The following is a 22,823-nucleotide window of genomic DNA, read 5'->3' on the forward strand; positions in this document are numbered from 1 at the left end:
AGGCGGAGACTTGGAAGGAGATGGTGGGTCCTTTTTGAGGCGTTTGCCCACAGGTGTAGACTCCTTACGTGAGGTGGGAGCAGCAGTGGAAGCTTTTGTAGTATGTCCATGCTCCATATTGGCAAAGCCAAAAAAAGAGAAAGATTAAAGGCGTAAGTTAAAGTATGAGCAACGTACCGTAGGATGAGGGCTGCAAAATACCAAAAGGAGCAACGAAATGCTGAAAGAATGTGCCACCGGGAGTCTGCAGACACAAAAAGGAAGTTGGAATAGGCCCAGGAGATGCAAAACCCCAACAGAACAATGTCAAGGCAAGTGTTGAGGTAAATAGTAGAGGCCAAGGTCCGACGACAAAGGGAAAGCCAAGAAAAGTCACCAAATGCCACAAAAGAGTTCAAATGCCCTTAAAAACCATTAGAATAGTAAAAAAAACAAGGCCATTGGGCGATATTCCTGAAGTGGGAACATTCTGGGTGGTTTAGAAGCAAAAAATTTAAAAAACAGTGAAAAAGAAAAAACAAAATGGCGGCCGTTTCCGAGGTATTTGCATTTACGCAAAAAAAATGCCCAAAACGATCAGGAAAGCGTGCAGAAACATACCCATGTGTTGGGGGGCAGTTCCGACGCTGGAAACGGCCGTTTCTGCCGAGAAACGCCTTCTATGAACGGAACCTTCGCAGCAGAAGCGCCGCCGAAATCGCGGAGCTCAGAGGGGGGGCGGCCATCTTGATCACCCAGTCGCGCGCCCTCCGTCCTTATTACATTTGTAACAGAATATCTTTTCACAGTCCAGTTAGAATCCTCTGAACCTCCACTTTAGCTCTCTGCCCCCCACTTGTCTGTCTATTCAGATCAGGTAGCTGTTCTTCTTCATACCCTGTGACCCACCACTGGATCACCCTTCCTCTGGACATGCATTCCACAACTAACTTTTTCAAATCTTGGACTTTTTGATCTCCCCCCTTCTTTTCTGTTCTAGGCTTTTTGCTATCTGTGTCTGAGTATCATTTTCAAGAGTCCATAGCACCTGCATACCCACTTTGGGGGATGTGGTTGGTTCTATATAATCCCTCCTAACACAACATTATAATATCTAGAATCTTGCAGAACACACCAAGATCTCAAATTACATAGTGGTTTGGCTTGAAAAGTTGGTGGCCACATCCTGTGCAAAGAGCAAAGATCTAGAAGCAAATTCACTTACAGTGTTTAATAGTGGAGAGAATGCACAGGGCCTTGGTGCAGAATCCTTTGCCGGGGGCCCTTGCATGCCCTAATATAGCCCAGCTCCTTAACATCAGAGACAGGGAGCTCATCGCACGCTGGACAGAGAGGAAGACAATCAAATATCGAGGGTCTAGGAACTCCTTTATCCAAGATTTTACAGTGACAGTGCAAGAGAACAGAAAATCTTTCACCAAGGCCAAAACGGCCCTGCACGATGCAAGCCTTAGCTACTTTATACTATCCAATGCCAAGATCCGTGTATCAGTGGAGGGTCGCATGTTCTTTTTTTGCCAAGACAGAAAAAACCCTCAAGTTCTGTAAAAAGTATGCTAGCAGAGAAATCTACACAATCTTCTGTCAGTTTAAGTGGCTCTCAGGGGCCAATGAGTGATGTGGAGTAATCTGTATAGTTCTCTTTTTGTTTATGCTCACATCAGTACGTTAATATTCAGTTTATGTATGGGGAGAAAATACAGTGTGAGTGAGTTGGGGGCTGAGAATGGATTATTGGTTTGATTTGTTTTTTTCAATCAAGTACAGCTGGATTCTATATCATGGTATATATGTTATTTGTTGATGGCCCATTAGACATGCTTATGTACCATACACATGCCAGCATCAATAACACATGGTAATAAATGTATTAACCTAAGTTGTACAAGGGCTCAATAACGCCAAGACAGAGTTCTACTACAGGACAACACCTGAATCCAAGGAGCCCCGAAGACTTTGCACCAAAATAGAAGGATTGGCAAAATCTTTCGTCATATAGCTTCTATTCAAGGGGAGTAGCTATTCTCATTAGGGGGACAGTGCACAAGTAGAGATATACTCAGCTCCTGAGAATAGATTCTTGATGGTGCCGGTTGTGCTCTCTGAGCATAGATGCACTAGTGTTAACATATGTGCCGCTAATGTAGTTACCCCCATTTTTTGTGACCGTAGATACTAATTTGCAGCACTGTGGGAATTAAAAAGTGATATTTGGACGGGGGATACACTTTAACTTGGATATTATTGACCCCTTTCTTGACAGGTTGGTTGTGGGCACAGCATGCAAGTCAGGCCTCAGTCTCATTTATTAGAGGAATATGGTCTTTTAGACATTTGTTGGATTAAAAGAGGGCAAGACAGAGTTTTCTCCTTCTACTCCTCTTTACATGGTAGTTTTTCTTGGTTAGACTAATGGTTACTCGGAGCCAACATCACACACTGGGCTGCTGAAATTGAGCATTTCTTGCACGTGCTCTCAGACCACTTAGCAGTTGTTATGGTGCTTGTGGTTCCAGTTATGCCAACTGTGAGAAGCTGGCATGGTATATGATGTCCACTAATGTAAATGGGCACCTTGTACTAGTCCAGACAACCCTTATGGTGATTTAAGAGGTCTCAGACAACCTTGGAAAGCTATCCAAGTGGTAGCTGTGTAGAGCAGCCTTCAGGCTTAGTCTTGAAGGAGAGTAAAGCAGCTTGTTTTACCAGAATGCAATCTTATTGTATAGATTAAATGAAAAAGAACCAAACATAGTATTTATAAAAATATGTATTTATTATATAACACTATCTAGTACGTTACAGTTTCTCCCACATAGAGTAATACACAAAGCACACAATACCTTCGCAAAGAAATTAGAGTAAATAGCACTAATTCTCAGTGGGCCCCAAGGAGGGGCCAAACCATATACTCAGAAAGTGGTATAAGAACCACGAATCGAGTCAGGACAATGTCGAGAGGACATAGAATTGCTGGGGACCAACGGAACCACCCAAGGTAAGTAGATAGGGACCCCACAGAGAGCGTGTGCTGTGTGTGAACACGACCATGTGGTCCGTACGAGTCTATGTGCAAGTCACATTGTTTTTTTAAAGTTTAGGGACCTTTTCCAGTGGACCCTGAAGAAACCCCATGGAAGACAGAAGGTTGGAGTGCAACCCCATCCGTGGATACCATGGTACCCAAGTTACCTATCCCAGGGAAGCCGGGTGCATAGGTGTGAAGTGGCGTCGGAAACCACCATCTAACCCAATGGAGGACTTCAGGAAAGTGACACTGCTGAAAGAGGTGAAAGTGTCCAGAGGAATCCGAGCATGTATTCTTGAAGAAGAGTACCTGAAAGCAGAGGGTACAGAGTCTATGTCACTCGGGGGTGACCAGGAGACTTGGAAGACGACTGCCCTCCGATGTTGAGTGCTTCAGGGAAGATGCCGATGAACTTGACTCTGCAGCGGTGATGAACAGGCGATGCTGAGGAAGAGCAGGACCTGGATATGACCTATCCCATGATTTTGTCTGGCGGGAGTACAAAAAACCTTGACAAATGCAATCCACGCAGGAAGTCGAGAAGGCGCAACGTTGGACCAGCAAGATCCAGGGGACTCACCACAAGCAGGGGAGTCAGGGTAGGCCCCGAGCAATCAGGGGCGCCCAGCGAAAACAAAGGCGACCCTCAAATGGACCCACAGGCCGGAGTCACAGATAAATCTAAATACCAACACCCATGTAAGCCTTTAAATACCCTAGGGACAGGGTTAGGAAGATTCAGGTGACCCTCCCAGGGGAGGGTCTGTACAGGGAGGAGTTTACTCCTATGTCCTTTGTCCAGTTTCACACCAGAGCGAGAGTCAACAGCTCCCACTTTGAACTGGACTATGCACACAGACACCAAATGTGCCCCTCATGCAGACATTCTGGCGCTGGCAAGTGCACCAACCCAGCCCTAATACACTAAATCCTGTCTGGGAGGTGTTCACACCTCCCTGTGACAGGATGACCATTGCTCTACCGTCCCCTGCTCGAGCTTGGCTCAGCAGCAGGAGGGCAGAAATGTGTCTCTGGTCAGCAGCAACCATTTTGTGCTGTCGAGGACTAGAAGGCTGTTACCGGGAACTTTGAGAGCATAATGGAGGGCTCTTCGCATGCTTGGAATCATACCGCCCACACTCCATACAGTGTGGGGGTATGATTCCAACATGTTTGATACCAAACATGGTAGGATTTGCTGCAACCGTTTTCGAGATGGTCATCGCAAGATTACGCGGTGCCCCTCTGTATAGTATACAGCTGCTTCACTGACTACCCCGGAGAATGGACTCTGTAGGCTGCAGCAATGTCCTGCTCATGCAGGGGCACCCTCTCACTTAGAGCCAAGCACCCTGCCCTCAGGTGTGTAAAGGCATGCTATAGGGGTGAAGTATAGGTTTTAAGTGCAGTAACCCTTAGATATAGTAAACCTATATCTTTAGTAAGAGGTGCATGCACCAACTTGCACAGGCTGCAATGGTAGGCCTGTAGTTCCATGTTGAATGGTCTCTCATGGGTGGTATAACACATGCTTCAGCCCATGGGAGGCCTCTGGGGTACCCATGCCCGGGATACATTGGTACAATATACTAGGGACTTATAAGGGTACCCCAGTATCCAATCTGGGGTACCTAAGCACTGAACACACACTTTAGGGAGAAAGCAGATAGACTGGGGTCCTGATTAGCAGGATCCCAGTCAGACTAGTCAAAAACAGCATCACATCAAGCAAAAGGTGGGGGTAAACATAAGTAGCAGATCCTATTTTCCTACACTAACATACTACATAAGTTGGAGGCTCCCAACAATAGCATTGCAAGATAGTGTTTCGAGAGGAGAGGCTGACTCAGAATATTGAAATGCTCAAAACAATCTGTGATCTGTTCTACACTGTTTTACTGCCTGTGAGACTTTTGTACCTAGATGGGCCACCGATTGTTAAACACTCTGAGGTTTTAAAAGACACACAGCAATAGCTCCAGAAATGGGAGGCAAACCCTCCATTCTAGAAAAACAAAATGCAAACAACCTCCAATCTGACATCCTTGGTAAGACTAACAAATTCTTGCTGGAGTGCAGATGTAGCGGTAAAATGCCTTGAAAATGCCCTTCACTTGATAGGATTCTGAAGCGATTCCTCAGAAACATCAGCAGAGATATGGCTATGGTTGTGATCCTTTATACTACTGATGGCGAAAGGATTATAACAAGGGAACAGGTTCTGCAAGAATTTCCTTTCTATTTTCTCTATCATTGCTAGGAACACTCCAGGGCCTGAGTGGATTAGCGTCTACCATGTTGATGTCTCCTGCTCTATGTTGGTGACCTGCTTGTTCCCCCAGCGGCTATTAAGAAAATAATTAATGCAATAGACTTTTCAGGTGGGATAACTTCTGAATCAGATAGGTTTACTGCTCAGTTTAATAAGGCCTATAAAGACGTTTGTGCGCCCCAATTTGAAGTTCTATGATGAAGCTTTGGAACTAAGCTGTTCCACTACCGTCTTCCAGATTATAGCATGTATTTCCAGAACCGGTAAGGATGGGACAAATGGCAGTTATATTGGCCCCTCTCATTGCTTAATATGGATAGTAAAATTCTTATAAAAATTGTTGCTGCTAAAATGTCCCAACATATGCACATATTAGTTCTTCCCAGGCAGCCAGGGATTTATATCAGGTAGAGCCACATCTCATAACCTCTGGACTCTTTGCATTGTTGCAGCAACTCCATCCTGAAGTTGAGGTCATGTCAACCATTTTAGATGCAGAGAAGGCCTTTGACTCCTTAAAGTGACTGTTCCTTAAAACAGTTTTGGAATGTATGGGTCTGGGCAGATATGTTGCTGGGTTGGTCCATTTGCCATACACTGATCTTTTAGGGAAAGCCCATGTGAGCAATACCCTTTCCCAGTGCTATAAAATTAGTAGGAGTTTCTCTTTTTTGCTCACCTTGGCACTGGCGCCTTTTGCCTGTAAATTGAGGCAGCGTCATTCCCGGTGAGGAAAATCTCTCCCTTCTAAAAAGATGCTGCTTCTGCTTGCCAATTAAGTATTGTTATTTGTTGAAACTCTCAGGGATTATTTGCCCTGCGCTGATTAGGGAGTCATCCATTCTGAAGAGTTTTCAGGACTGTCAATCAACTGTGAGACAACAGAACTACTGCCACTCACCATGGGCACTGTGAGGCTGCATGTGGAGTGCCCATTAAAGAGATGCCCTCCTCAGTTAAATACTTAGGGGTCAGATTGAGATATAATAAGGAGGCCCCGATCTGCATAATTATGGTCTAGTTATGGATAGGTTGCAATCACAAGTAGAGAGATGGGTAAAACTGCCACTTTCAATGGCACAGGAGAAAGCAATCATAAAAGTGGTGGTGCTACCGAAATTCTCTATCTCTACATTAACACACCTATCCTACTCAAGGTGTAATTTTTACTACCATCCAGATGTTTTGGCTAAGTTAATAAGGGGCTTTAGGCACCAATGAATCCTGTGCCTATGAAGTTCCTTAAACAAGCAGCAGCCTCCATTGCGGCCCCGGTTACGGATCTAATGAATGCCTCCTTTGCCCTAGGTTCGGTGCCACCAAGCTGGAAAACAGCAGTGGTAAAAGCACTGATAAAGAAGCCACACTTAGATCCTGAGGATCTTTCGAACTTTAGGCCCATCTCTCGGCTGCCGGGTATTGGCAAAATTGCCGAAAGGTTAGTGAATGAACAATTGTCGGGTTTTTTGGAGGCTAATGGTTTGCTCCGAGACTCACAAACCGGCTTCCGTCCTGGCCAGGGCACCGACACTGCCCTCCTTGCAGTCGTCGATGAAACCAGACGCATCCTGGATTCAGGGGGTTCAGTGGCAGTGATCCTCCTGGACCTTAGTGCGGCGTTCGACACCGTGAACCATCAGGTGTTGATACGACGGCTGTCTGAGGTTGGTGTGTCAGGTGTCGCATTGAAATGGCTGAGGTCATTTCTTACCGGACGGTCGTACCAGGTTTGGGAGGGCAAACATCGCTCCAAAACTATCCCCCTCCAGTGTGGTGTGCCACAGGGCTCTTCCCTCAGCCCGACATTATTTAATGTCTATATGGCCCCCCTGGAGGATGTGGTGGCCCCCTATGACATTAAGATCGTCAGTTACGCGGACGATACGCAGTTGGTGGTCGCCTTACCTCAACTGGTAGAGAATCCTGACCTTCTTCGCTCCTGCCTGTCGGCAGTCCACACCTGGATGGATGAGTCAGCCTTGAAGCTGAATGGCTCAAAGACAGAGGTAATGCTGTTAGGGAGTAAAAATCCCCGGCTTCCTCTGACCAGCTGGCCAAGTTGTATGGGAGATTTTCCTACCCCCAAAAAGGTGATTAAGAGCTTAGGGGTTTGGATAGAGCAAGACATGTCGTTTAGGGCTCACGCCAAGAAGACCGCGAGAGTGTGCTTTGCTCTGCTACGGTCAGCGCGTAAAATCCTCCCTCTCTTGCCTGTAACATCAAGGAAGCTGCTAATCCAGGGGCTGATTATATCTAGGTTAGATTTCAGCAATTCCATCTTCCTGGGCGCCCCGGAATCTTCCCTAGATAAACTCCAGCAGGTTCAGAATGCGGCGGCAAGGTTACTTATGGGCATTCCTAGATCACAGTCCGCCCGACCTGCCATGAAGGCGCTGCACTGGTTGCCAGTGCGAGAACGAGTGAAATTCAAGGCACTCTGCACTGCCCACAAAATCCTCCTGGGGAAGGGCCCCCAATATTAGGGAACTTAGTGGTCCCATATAAAGCCAGTAGAACACTGCGGTCCGATCAAAAACTTCTTCTCTCAGTCCCCAGAGTAAAAAGGGCTAGGATAGGCGGGAGAAGGTTTTCAGTTCACACAGCAAAGCTCTGGAACTCGCTTCCGTTTGAATTGCGCGCTGAGACTTGCACACTGCGATTTCGCAAAGGTCTCAAAACCTACCTTTTCCCTGCTTAATTGCACTAAACATACTGTTTATTAAATGGGTCCTGAAAGCGCCGGGATGCCCAAGGGTAACTGCGCGCTATATAAAATTTTAATAATAATAATAATAATAATAATTACAAGACCTCTTAAAAGATGAGGCTTTGGTGTTCCTGATTTCCAGCCGCATAATTTGGTGCCAGGCACACTTTGCAGCATTATGGTTAAACTCAACTGTGCACCCCTCCACTTAGTAGTCGAAGAAGATGAGATCGAGGACTCTTCCCTACAAATTAAATTGGGAGGCAACCTAAACCATTTTCTGAAGTTCACGCTGCACAATGTGTACAGTGGGCGTGGTGGACATTGACCAGCAGGGCCTGCTTAAATTTAGCATACTCCCTAGTCTGGTCCATAAACCCTTTTTTCTGCACATATTTGGTCCAGAGGAGATGTCCTTCCTTCTCAAGAGGGAGTTCACAAACCTTGACATATGTTTATGGAGGGCCAGTGGTGTATCGTTAAATGATGGCCACCCCCTCATATATAAAAGGCTTGCTAGAGAATATTATTATTGTTAACTTCAAAGAAACCCATTATCACTGTACTGGCTTAAGTAGAAGATGTCCCAAAGTCAGTTCAAGGGCTTGCAGTGCTCATGTTACAGTTGGCAAAGCACCACTACAGCCTGGATATTTGATGCTGCTAATTTCAATGTATCTGCTTTGCAATGTTTCAAACTTTAGGACAATGTAACGTGATGGCTATTGACTTGTTGACATGTATCCTTTAGTGGGAGCACTTGGTCCATGTTCATAAATGTATTTGTACTCCAAAGTTCCTCACTTTACAGGACTATGAGGCATATTTACAAGCCCCTAGCGTCACTTGACCGTCACTTTATTTTTACGCTCCGGTGGTGCTGTGTACTCGCCCATATTTACAAGGTCACGCAAAGCCCTCCTGCGTGGCCTTTTTCTGTAAATACAGCCCCTTTTCACCATCACTTTGCATAAAAGGGACGTGCAAGGAGTGTTGCTTTTTGACGCTGCCCCAGATTTCGAAGAATCTGTAAGTCTGAAGCAGTGGCAAAAACTAACACCATTGAAAAGCAGCGGTTAGAGTGACACAACGTTTTTTGCTCTTTCTATGTGAGCTGAATTCTTCAGCACACATAGAAGGAGCAAATAACCTTTACTGATTCCCTGAAACACAGGCACCCTTGCACCATGGCGCAAGGGTGTCTGAGTTGGTGCTAGGCAGCTTTTTATCGGCAGCGCAAGGGAAAACACAGGGGTGCGCCTTATTCTTGTGAATACGGCACATCCCTGCGTTTTTGAAATGCCACAGCGCAGCACTGCTAACTTGGTTGCAGCGCTGCGTCATTTCTTTGTAAATATACCCCTGAGAGTAATTGATGCAATGCTCTGCCGTTGTAGACCCTCGTAGGATGTGGTAACTGATATTGATCAGGTTGCGATGCACTACTTAATTTCCATTGTTGATTGTATGACTTCATTATGAAATGTTGAAGTCTTGAAAAAATGTGCCAACAAATCTAAGTTGAAAAATGCCTGGAAAATACTGGGGTATGCAGCTTTTAGTGCAGTTAGCTTCAACGTCTACATCTTATGCCCCATTTTGCAGGCGAGAGTTCAGAATAAGTGGTAATTATATCAGCTATTAAATTCTGATTCGGAGGGTATCGGGTTTTAGAAAGTGAGATAATTACAATATCGGATCTTTAAAATGTTCAATTAGACTCTCCAATGTCTCCCATGATTGCTTCCGCCACAGCAATGAGAGGAAAAAAAAGGAGCATTCTTTGAGGAAGGACAAGTGATACTGGTACAATAGATTGTACAGCACTTTCTGTATCTTACTACTCAGAAATACTGACGGCATTAGGCAAGCCACATTGCACACTTCACCTAAAGAATGCAACATTTTGTATCCTTGCCTGCGTCACAGCGTAGTGGTATTTATGACAATGTTAGCGGCACCGGCTACTATGTTGTCAGCTACAATTTTCTTCAACTGAACTAAGATTGATGTGCCTGGAATCAGGAATTTCAGGATTAAGGGAGGATATTCATCTTGTTCAACTTGCAAGCAAGAAGAAACACAACTAGGACATTAAGGTGAATGTAAATCATGACATGATAAATATTGTAATAAATACACGAAGCTTCACTGCATATTACAAAACTATTGATAGCTGTTTTCCAATAAAGTGCTGTTTTACTGTCATGGCAAATGAGTCTGACAGTTACCAACTGTTGGACTTGGCCCTTTTTGCAGGGTCATCAGAGAACTTTTTGCCTTTCTCCTGTATGTTTTTCTGGCCTGCTGTTGGTGGTTTTAGGACTCTGGGCACTTTACCACTGCTGATCAGTGCTAAAGTGCATGTGACCTCTTGTAAACTTTGTAAGATTGGTCTACACCTGTTTGGCATATTTAATTTACCTGTAAGTCCCTTGTAGAGTGGTATCCCACATACCCAGGGCCTGAAAATTAATACTACTGGTGTACTTGCAAATCTGCTTGCGCCACCCACCGAAATAGCCTTTCAAACCTGTCTCAGTCCTCTGCCACTAGAGGGCCTTCTTTTGCAGTTTACTGCCGCATTGACATGGCATATAAAGTGGTTGCCACGTCTAAACTCCCCTTTTACTACATATAAGTTACCCCTAAGGTAGGCCCTAGCTAGCCCTATGGGCAAGGTGCTGTGTAGGTAAAGGTAGGACATTTGCCTTAACTGTGTGCCATATCCTGGTAGTGACAAACAGCCTATTTGGGTTTTCACTGCTGTGAGGCGCCCTCTCATAGGGTTGCATTTGGAATTCCCTGATATGTGCTTCAGTGGTAATTTCTGATCAGAGAGGGGTAGCTTGACCATGTTTGGTATGTTTGGAATAGTAGTGATAAATCCTTCTTAAAGGTGAAAGCATATTTAATATTACTATTTTAGAAATGCCACATGGGATTTCTGTGTGTTTAGGAGTCTTTGTGCCATGCCTGGATGTGTATTAACCATCTGGTTTTGCCTGACAGGAGAGAGGGGATGTGCATTCGCTCTAGACAGTCACAAGGGGGGTTGAGGTGTGTTCTGCGTTTCCTGGGTGACAGAGCACTAGGCTGAATAGACCTTGGCTGAATGTAGAGTAGCGGGAGGAGTTTCCCTTGCACCTAAATAGGCCTGATCTGCGTTTGGAGTGGTGGGAGGAGTTGCACCTGAATAGGGATGTGCCTGCCTCCTACAATGCTGTCTCCACCCCCTGTGGTGTGCCTAGGGCCAGATCTTACAGTGTGAATGGGGGTGTAGTGCACTTCTAAAATATGGTTGAAGTGCCCCCAGAACAAAGACTTTGGTACTAAAAATGAGCAGACTGCGTGGGACTTGTAGCCAGATGCTGCTGACTCTGCATAATACCAGAGGGCTGATGGATTGCCAGGAGGAACTGCCTTGGGACTTGAATCGTCTGTGGTGCTGACCTGCTGCCATTTGGGCTGAAAGAAGGACTGCAACTCTGCCCTGAGGAGCCTTTGTGCTGTTCTACCAACCTACACCTTGCTGGTGTGCCCCCAGTGCTCTCCCAGGGGTGCTGTTATGACCCTTGAGTAAACTGGAGTGCATGGTGAGCGCTTTGTTAACTTGCAGGAAGCACTTATAGAGTGCAGTATTTTTCTTTTCCCCGCATGTGTTGAAAAAACGCATGAGGTGCGCTTTTGGATGCCCTGAAGCACCTACAAAGCTTAACTTCCTTTCTAGCGACTCAGCACCCCCCTTTTTGCCCAATTATACTGGTTGTGGCCAAAGAATTACAGGGTGCCTTCTTGAAGCACTTTAATGTGCTCTAAAGAACAGCAAAGCAAGAGCTGCCACACTGCCAGGCGCTGCCTAGCAACGGGCCGAAGCGAGTGCGGCCCGCCCGATTCCTGGGAGTGTGAGGCCACGTGCTCAAGGAAGCGATAAGGATCACAACGTTTGCAGGCACCGAACAGGACCGCCCGGAGTTCCTGATGTCATGACCAGGTTGCTGACAGGCGTGCACAGCAGAGAGGAGCAGCACCTCCTGCCCCTAGACAGCAAGGAGAGCTCCGTGTGCATCCTGAGAGATTAGAGGCCCTGGCCTGGCTAAGCGAGTTCTTTCTGCACAGCACAGCTGCACCGCACTTGTGGGCAACTGCAATTGGGGTCATTCTGCCTGCAGGAGACCCCGCAAGGTCTCCCCACTGATGACAGCCGGGCATGTCCACCCCTGTCGTGATCCCGTGAGGGCATTTCCCTTTCTGCTGGCAACTGTATTGGGTCACAGCTGCCCTGCACGGACGCAGGCAGATGCCTTGGCAAACCCCAGTACTAGAAATCCCGAACGGGCCCCTGCTGATTTTTTTTTTTGTGTGTGCCCCCTGTGTGGGAACACACCTTGGGGGCACTTGCCTTCATTAGGGCAAGACTGGGGAGAGTCCTCGAAGGAGATCCCCTTCACTGGAACATCCACATTCCCCGTAATTGGTGTGCAGGGGAGCCTTGCCACCTATGTGCTATGGAAGATTACTCTATTGTGGGAAACATCCTTTACAACGCAACTTTTACAACGCACTACCTTTACAACACAACTTTTATAACGCAAGTACTTTTACAACGCATGTTTTTACAACGCATGCATTTACAACGCAAGTGCCTTTACAACGCAAGTGCCTTTACAACGCAAATGCCTTTAGAAAGTAAGTATTAAGTGATATTGTTTTATTTTTTTGTTAATAGTAAAAAATAATAAATGATTGATTTTGAAGTTAATTATTTAAAAATTTAAATAGAATTATTACATTATTACATTATTTTATAAAAGGATTAAAATGAATGTTAAATGAGTATGTTTTTTATAAATTAAAACTCAGGTGTAAATTAATACTCAGGTGTAAAAAAAATTATTTTAATTTAGGGATTATATCCAAAAATAATACTCAGGTATTATTGTATATATTCATTGGGAATATATTGTAATTAAATTAATACTCAGGTATGAAAGTACATATCAATTGGGAATATATTGTAATTAAATTAATACTCAGGTATGAATGTATATATTACTTGGGGATATATTGTAATTAAATTAATACTCGGGTATTTATTAAAAAGTTATACATTTTAGGGATTATATTATAAAAAAATACTCATGTCTTAATGTATAATTTATTTAATTATGAAATCATTATTAATTAAATATTTAACGTATTTAAATATAATTAATAAATAAATTTAATTAAAAAAATTAATCAGGGTACATAAACTATTGTTATTAAAAAATATTTAATTTGCAATAAAATATATATTTGGAATTAGTTAAAATGTTTAATTACAAGGAATGCTATTTATATTAATTTAATATTATTGTATAAATTAACACTTTTTTTTTAGATTTGTATAAAATTACAATGTTGAAAAACTAAAAACTATTTTTGGAGCCTTCAAGAATTTTTTACATAATTAAATATGTTGAAAATGTATGTACTTTTATATTACTAAAAAGATTTTCCCACGCTTTACCATTGAAAGTAATGGGAACATTTGTCCTGCTTTTATTTTTAGAATTGAAGCAATGGGTCCCGCGGAACGACTTTTGAAGTAAAGAAAAATTATGAATTGAGAAGTTAACTAAAGAAATGGAATGAGTATAGAGGTAAGAAGAATAAAACAGTATTTTACATGTTTAAACATTAATTTAAAAGATTGTGTTTAAATTAAAAGATTTGTGAAAAAAAGATACAACATGTTTGGAATTTTTTGATTTTTATTACAAAAATATTTATAAGAAGTAAAAAAAACAAGTAAATTCATACATATTTTTGCAAATTTAAATAAATAATATATATCATTTAAAAAAAATAATTTATTACAATATTATGATATTAAATAGTCCTTTTTCAATGTTTGCAGGCTCAGATGACGTTCACGTTCACGTAAGCGGCCATTTTGAAGAGCATCGATGGAGGAAGCAGCAGGAAGCTGATCTGCGCTCAGGTAGGAAACACTTTTTTACTTTATTTAAACATATTAGAACGTAAATAAGTACATATATATTGTAAAGAAAGGATAAGGAGAGGTTGCGGTTTATAAAAAGAATGTTATTTATGTAAAAACAGCATGTTGCCGATAATGTTAGTAGAATATGACTATGTTGGGTCGTTAGAAATAATAGGGAAATGTTATTTGTTGAATTTAATGTTAAATATAGATAATGATGAAATAAAAATGTTATATGACTAATGTTTATGGAACACAACTGTATATTTGAAAATGCATTGTTTAGAAATATCTTTTTGACTTTTAATGGCATAGAAAGGTAGAAATAGAATACAATGAGTTAGTAAAAAAGCTTCTTTGATTTACAAGTTGATTTTGGTTGAGTTTTATTTAATTAAATATTGATTTTTATCGTTTTGGAACTTTTTGAATATAATAAAGGTGAAATAGTGAGAAAATTGTTCGGTAGGAGGTAGAAGTTTTGTATTATGCATAATTGTAAACGTGTTACAAACTAGCAAGGGACATATAGTGAGAATATGTTTTGCTAGGAGGTAGAAATTGTAAAAAAAATTCTGTAATAGTATATAATTTGAATAAATGGTGTTAGGTATATAATAAAGGTGAAATAGTGAGAATATTGTTCGGTAGGAGGTAGAAGTTTTGTATTAGGCATACTTTTAAACGTGTTACAAACTAGCAAGGGACATATAGTGAGAATATGTTTTGCTAGGAGGTAAGGTGAAGAATTTTTTTTGCAAATAATATTGCTTTTGAAAAGTGTTTTTCCATTGATAATTTTCAATATCCAGAAGACATTTTGATAATTTAGATTTAATGGACTGTTTGTTTCATAAGAAAATTAAAAATTTGAAATTGGATTTCCAGAAATAATTATAAAAATTATGAAGGAGTTAGACAAATTAAAAAAAAAAGTACATTGAAAAAATTTTGGAGGGCATTCAGTTTTGAAAAACTTTGCATATTCCTGTACAACAAAATGCAAGATATTTTGACAAAGTGGAAAATGGATTTTTGGTTCCTCTAAGTTTTAAAACTTTAGAGTTTATTACACATGGTGTTTGTTAAAAATTGTTATTTCCACTTTTTAAATTTCAAAAAAGTTCCAAATGTTAAATTATTTATTTTTTGTTTTTTAATCAAACAAAAAATTATTTATTCTGAATATGTTTTCCAAATGAATATGAAAAAAATGGCTTGTAAAGAAGCTTTTTCAAAAAGATAATGTATTTTGAAAGAAAATAAAATATTCCATTTTATATTCATAAATGCATTTTAAAATATAAGTCATTAATTTGAATGGTTTGATTGATGAACAGGAGTAAATTTGGGGATTTTTGTGTTTATTAACACTGCATCAAATGCTTTTAATATGTGCAAAAATAGATGATAAGATAAACAAATAGGTAATTAGAGGTGGGGTGACCCAACGGAAAATTTGAAAAAATTATTTAGAAAAATTAAAATGCCAATTGAATTTTGTATTAGGATAAATTTAGGTCAAAGCAGGAAAGTAAGTTATATTTTAGAAATGGAGAATGTTAGCAACATTTTCTAGGTAGTCTAGAGCCACACACAACAAAAGCTGTTGTAGTACACCCAATAGTCTCTCAGACATTTCCCTTGATTTGGTAGAAATTCGTGGGTTTAGGCTACCAGTTAATGTTTGAGAAATTCTCAATTCTTGAAAATTTTGCTCCTTCTTCAAAGTTTCAAGAAATGAGTAGAAGTTAGGGTGTGGTTTGCCGATTGTATGGTTGAAGGAGTTATGCCATCCCTCTATGGCATTATTTGTTTTTGCTTCTCCCTCTAAACAGCTCGTGTAACAGTTCCACCACTCCACATGGTAACGTGGCTTCCTCCTGTGACCTGATCTGCTTAGGTGTCCAATCCATGTGTCTTCAAAACAATTTAGAATGGGTGCCAATTTCTCTTCATTTTGATTAAAACATTCTGATTCAGTAATAGCAGTGTAGTACTCGTCTACACTTTCGGGAGGAACAAAACAAAGAGCAGTTAATTTTTTTAATTCAAACTGAAGTTTGCTATCAGATGAGTAATCGGTAACCAGGGATGTTTTTTGTAGTTTACGCCAAAATGCCTGGTAAAAATGGAAAAAACATCCCTGAATTTGGGTATCCGTGTACGTTTTAGTGATCACATTGATCATAGTCAATTCATAATCCACAATAATTTTCCTAGGACTTTTTTTGGTAATGTTTTTAATAACTGATAATAATTCAGTATAGGTTGCAGATTGCTTATCTGTTAGCAAACTATATAGTAAGGGGATCACATTATTGTTAATTTTTCCATGAATTGTATAAATTCGGGTGAATGGATGGGGTGTACTTTTAAACGTCCCATCCATCATCCAAATTTCACAATTTTCTAACTTCACAAGGTTACGGGGTGTACTAAAAATAATAATACGTTTTTGAGGGTTTTTGTTATCATGCAAAAGGAATGGTTCATTAGCAAAAGAAATAGTCAGATCCTCAGGAATTACAATATCAGAAAAGGTTTGAGGAGTTGTAGTATTTATATTACTTGCCTGCCTTTGTCTTTGTATAATTCTTCTCAAATTAGGAATAATAGGCATATTACTAGCAACATGACTGGGAACATGCTGTGCAACCTCTCTTAAAATTGTTCCTGTAAAATCATTGGAGGTGGATGGAATTTCTTTCATTTCGTTTAAGGTTTCCCTTACTTCAATCTCCATTGCAGAGTGGTTATGATCAGTCGTTTTTATTATGATATTATCAAGAGTAACCGCTCTGCCGCTGCAACGGGATGAATAGTATTGCACACACCTCCAATGATTCTGTGGAAAACTTATCCTTTCTTTAGCATATATATATCCCGCATGTGTTAATAGACGGTTTCCTTTCCTAGATTCCATATATGATGCTGTTGCCTGAGTTGACATTTTCTGTGGGGAAAAAATAGGTACATTTTAATATGTTTTTTTCACTTAATAAATAAAAATCTACACTATCACTCATTTTTTTACAGCAGCATCTCCCTGGAGTTACAGTGGTAAATCCTGCCCCTACACTATCCCACACTTTCCCTTCTGCGGTACCTTTCTGGAGTTAGAATAGTAAATCCTGCCCTTACACTATCCCACATTTTCCCTACTGCTGCACCTTCCTGGAGTTTTAACAGTAAATCATGCTCTTTCACTATCCCACACTTTCCTTACTTTAGCACCTTCCTGGAGTTAGAATAGTAAATTTTGCCCTTACACTATCCCACATTTTCTCTACAGCAGCATCTTTTTACAGTAATAATAATAAAGTTCTGTCAATTTATTACTATATATGCTTGTAATTTTTATTTGAATTACCTTCTGAGTCTGGTGTGTTTTCCTGGTTTTGTTCCGAGATTCACTTGGATTTGGTTTTCTTTTGGTCTTTGAAGAGTTTTTTGTGTATTCTGCAAACAGAAAAAAATATGAGTATGTATTTTTTTTGTTTTAATTTTTGGTGAAAAATTGAAAATGTGTACATTTCTCTTCAAAAGTTTAATTTTTCTAAAATCCTGCCCCTAAACTATCCCACATTTTCCCTACTGCAGCATCTTCTTGGAGTTACATTAGTAAATCCTGCCCCTACACTTTACCACACTTTCTCTACTCCAGCACCTTCCTGGAGTTAGATTAGTAATTCTTACCCCTATTCTATCCCATACTTTCCCTACTGCTGCGCCTTCCTGGATTTAGAATAGTAATTCTTACCCCTACTCTATCCCATACTTTCCCTACTGCTGCAACTTCCTGGAGTTAGAATAGTAATTGATACCCCTACACCATCCCGCACTTTCCCTACTGTTGCACTTACCTGGAGTTAGAATAGTAATTGTTACCTCTACACTATCCCACACTTTCCCTATTGCTGCACCTTTCTGGAGTGAGAATAGTAATTGTTACCCCTACACTACTCCACACTTTCCCTACTGCTGCACCTTCCTGGAGTTAAATTAGTAAATCTTACCCCTATGCTTGTACTTTTTATTTGATTTACCTTCAGAGTCTGGTGTGTTTTCCTTCTTTGGTTCTCAGATTCCCTTGGATTTGATTTTCTTTTGGTCTTTGAAGAGTTGTTTGATAATCTGCAAACAGAAAAAAATATGAATATGTATTTTTTTGTTTAAATGTTTGATGAAAAATGGAAAATGTCTACATTTCTGTTCAAAAGTTTAATGTTTCTAAAATTCTGCCTCTACACTATCCCACACTTTCCCTATTGCAGCAACTTACAGGAGTTAGAATAGTAAATCCTGCCCCTACACTATCCCACACTTTCCCTATTGCTGCACCTTCCTGGAGTGAGAATAGTAATTGTTACTCCTACACTATCTAACACTTTCCCTACTGCTGCACCTTCCTGGAGTTAGAATAGTAAATCTTACCCCTATGCTTGTACTTTTTATTTGATTTACCTTCAGAGTCTGGTGTGTTTTTCTTGTTTGGTTCTCAGATTCCCTTGGATTTGATTTTCTTTTAGTCTTTGAAGAGTTGTTTGATAATCTGCAAATAGAAAAAAATATGAATATGTATTTTTTTGTTTAAATGTTTGATGAAAAATGGAAAATGTCTACATTTCTGTTCAAAAGTTTAATGTTTCTAAAATCCTGCCTCTACTCTATCCCATACTTTCCCTACTGGTGCACCTTCCTGGAGTTAGAATAGTAATTGATACCCCTACACTATCCCACACTTTCCCTACTGTTGCACTTACCTGGAGTTAGAATAGTAAATCCTGCCCCTACACTATCCTACACTTTCCCTACTGCTGCACCTTCCTGGAGTTAGAATAGTAATTCTTACCCCTACACTATCCTACACTTTACCTACTGCTGCACCTTCCTGGAGTGAGAATAGTAATTTTTACCCCTACTCTATCCCATACTTTCCCTACTGCTGCACCTTCCTGGAGTTAGAATAGTAATTGATACCCCTACATTATCCCACACTTTTCCTACTGTTGCACTTACCTGGAGTTAGAATAGTAATTCTTACCCCTACTCTCTCCCATATTGTCTCTCCTGCTGCACCTTCCTGGAGTTAAATTAGTAAATCTCACCCCTATGCTTGTACTTTTTATTTGATTTACCTTCAGAGTCTGGTGTGTTTTCCTTCTTTGGTTCTCAGATTCCCTTGGATTTGATTTTCTTTTGGTCTTTGAAGAGTTGTTTGATAATCTGCAAACAGAAACAAATATGAATATGTATTTTTTTGTATAAATGTTTGATGAAAAATGGAAAATGTCTACATTTCTGTTCAAAAGCTTAATGTTTCTAAAATCCTGCCTCTACACCATCCCACACTTTCCCTACTGCTGCACTTACCTGGAGTTAGAATAGTAATTGATACCCCTACAACATCCCATACTTTCACTACTGCTGCACCTACTTGGAGTTAGAGTAATAATTGATACCCCTACAACATCCCATACTTTCCCTACTGCTGTACTTACCTGGAGTTAGAATAGTAATTGATACCCCTACACCATCCCACACTTTCCCTTCTGTTGCACCTACCTGGAGTTACAATACTAATTCTTACACCTACACTATTCTACACTTTCCCTACTGTTGCACTTACCTGTAGTTAGAATAGTAATTGATACCCTTACACCATCCCACACTTTCCCTACTGCTGCACCTACCTGGAGTTAGAATAGTAATTGATACCCCTACATTATCCTACACTTTCACTACTGCTGCACCTACTTGGAGTTAGAATAGTAATTGATACCCCTACACCATCCCACATTTTCCCTACTGCTGCACCAACCTGGAGTTAGAGTAATAATTGATACCCCTACACCATCCTATATTTTCCCTACTGCTGCACCTACCTGGAGTTAGAATAGTAATTGATACCCCTACACCATCCCACACTTTCCCTACTGTTGCACCTACCTGGAGTTAGAATAGTAATTGATACCCCTACACCATCCCACGTTTTCTCTACTGCTGCACCTACCTGGAGTTAGAGTAATTATTGATACCCCTACACCATCCCATATTTTCTCTACTGCTGCACTTACCTGGAGTTAGAATAGTAATTGATACCCCTACATTATCCTACACTTTCCCTACTGTTGCACCTACCTGGAGTTAGAATAGTAATTGATACCCCTACACCATCCCACACTTTCCCTACTGCTGCACCTACCTGGAGGTAGAATAGAAAATAATACCCCTTTACCATCATACACTTTCCCTTTGTTTGCACGTACCTGCAGTTAGAGTAGTAATTGATACACGATACTATAGAACATTTACCTTTTGGTTTGGTTTCTTTCTTTGTGGTCTTGTTTATTCTCTGCTTTTTGTTTTCTTGGTTGGCTTTTGAGTTGTTGCTCCTTTGGCATTCTGATTGATATTTGCTGATGAGAAGATTAATGTGAATTTCAAAAAAAAAAAAGGAAAAGAAAATGTTATTTAAATGTAAATTGTTTCTGATGCAGTTAAAAATGACAACAATATTGTATGTAATTTACATTTGTCATTACTGTGCATTTTATACCATACTAACCTTTTCCTGTTATAGCATCTTTTCAGATGTTGGAATAGTATTTTATTCTCCTACACCATCCCACACTTTCCCTACTGTTGCAACTACCTGGAGTTAGAATAGAAATTGATACCTCTACATTATCCTACACTTTACTCACTGCTGCACCAACCTGGAGTTAGAATAGTATTTGATACCCCTACACCATCTTACCCTTTTCATTATGCTGCACCTTCCGGGAGTTATAATAGTAAATATAACCCCTATAACATCACACACTTTGCCTACTGCAGCATCTTCCAGAAATTAGATTAGTCATTTTTACTCCTACAACATCCCACACTTTGTTGACTACGACACCTTTTTAAAGTGAGAATAGTATTTGTTACCATGACACTATTCCACACTATTTCTACTGCTACACCTTCCTGGAGTTAGAATAATTATTTTTACCCCTACACTATTTCACATTTTCCTTTCTGTTGCACTTTTATTGACTTCTCTAAATTATTGTTATGTCTACACTTTTTATTCTTTATGAATATCTTCTTTATTAACGACTAAATTTAAAAAAATCAGTAATGTAAAAAATAAAATATTTACCTTCCTTAAAAGTTGACGTTTCAATTTTCTAAGTAGAGAGTAGCTGTTTATTTTATCGAAATAGAATTTCTCTGTGAAAATCAAATTAAATATATATGGATTTAAAAATGTATTTCCGTTTCATTTGTTTAGAATTGTGAATTTTAAACAAATCGAAAAGTACCTTCAAATTAATGTTGAAGAGTGTTGCTGCTGTAGCAAAATCCAATTTTTGTAAACTGGCCTATAGTAGTTTGGTAGCCTTTTTCGATACAGATTATAGTAGTTCGACTAATAAAAAAAAGGTAATATTTTGTGATGTGTGGAAAATAATATATGTTTATTTCATTGAAAATAATTTTAAATAATACACACTTTTATTTAGAATTTAGTATGCTTTATATATGTATGGTATTTTATTTATGGATATATGTATCCATAATTATAGTAATATCTTGGTGCTATATTATTATATTTAAATAGGAAAAACAAACTTAATAGGGGCAGGCTTTTAATTGTTTCTAGAAAACATTGCAGACATTAGTTTTAGTAACTCACTTGTTTTTCGAGAAATAATGCTCCTGATATATATTCGGGTATTATCTTCATAAGCAGGTCAGAGGGTCAGCTTTTGGCATCTGGTCACTCTGGGAGTTGAGAATCAACTGTTTTAAAAATGGTGTCTGGCTCGTATTTATAAGTTTTTGACAGTGTCATTGTTTTTTTTAAGAAACACAGCGTTGGCATTCTTTTTTTAAGTACAAATTACTTCTGTGGAAAGTTATAATTTAAAACTTCGTATAAAGAGTTATTGTTTTTGCTTATTTGTTCCGTTTTGGCATCCATTTTGGAAGTCACACTGTCACACTGTTATTCTCACTCTTACCTGCAGTCATAGCGCGGAGATACTCCTTCGGGAGTCTAGTCTGGCGCTCAATAAGCATATAAATAAATAAATAAATAAATAAGTAGTGTTGTGGTATTATTTTCATGGAAAGAGTTGTAGGACATATTTAGGAACTACACATTTTAAAATGGCGACTATGTGTATGTATAATGTTTATATTTACGAATAATTATTTTCTTTCATAATAATATATTGTAAATTAAATATATATTAAAATTCGTTGCTTGTGTTACATTTTTCAATAGTTACGAATACATGAGAAATTATGTTTAAGACTCGGGTATTAAATTTAGTACTCAAGTATTAATTTTAATAAACTCGATGCATTTCTTTAAATTAATGTTCAGTTTTTCTCTACATTTTAAGACACTTCCCCACCCAAAAACCCCTAATTTCCCTGCATCCCGTGCCAGGTTTAATTTTACAAAAAAAAATATAACGTTTATATTTACGAATAATAATTTTATGTTGTAGTCTTATATTATAAGTTTAAAATATATTTAAAATCGTTGCCTGTGTGAAAAATGTTAATAGTTACGAATACATGAGTATTAATTTTTAATACCCGGGTATTAATTTTAATACTCGAGTATTAGTTTTAATAAATTTGTTGCATTTCGTTATATTTGCGTTCAGTTTTTACCCACATTTTAATATACTTCCCCACCCAAAACCCCTAATTTCCCTGCATCCCGTGCCAGGTTTTATTTTACAAAAAAAAAAAAATATTATTTTGATATTTTTGTGTTGTAAAGGTATGCGTTGTAAATGATTTCGTTGTAATGGCA

This window comes from Lissotriton helveticus, chromosome 9, assembly GCF_964261635.1.
Source record: "Lissotriton helveticus chromosome 9, aLisHel1.1, whole genome shotgun sequence".
In the NCBI taxonomy this organism is placed as follows: domain Eukaryota; kingdom Metazoa; phylum Chordata; class Amphibia; order Caudata; family Salamandridae; genus Lissotriton; species Lissotriton helveticus.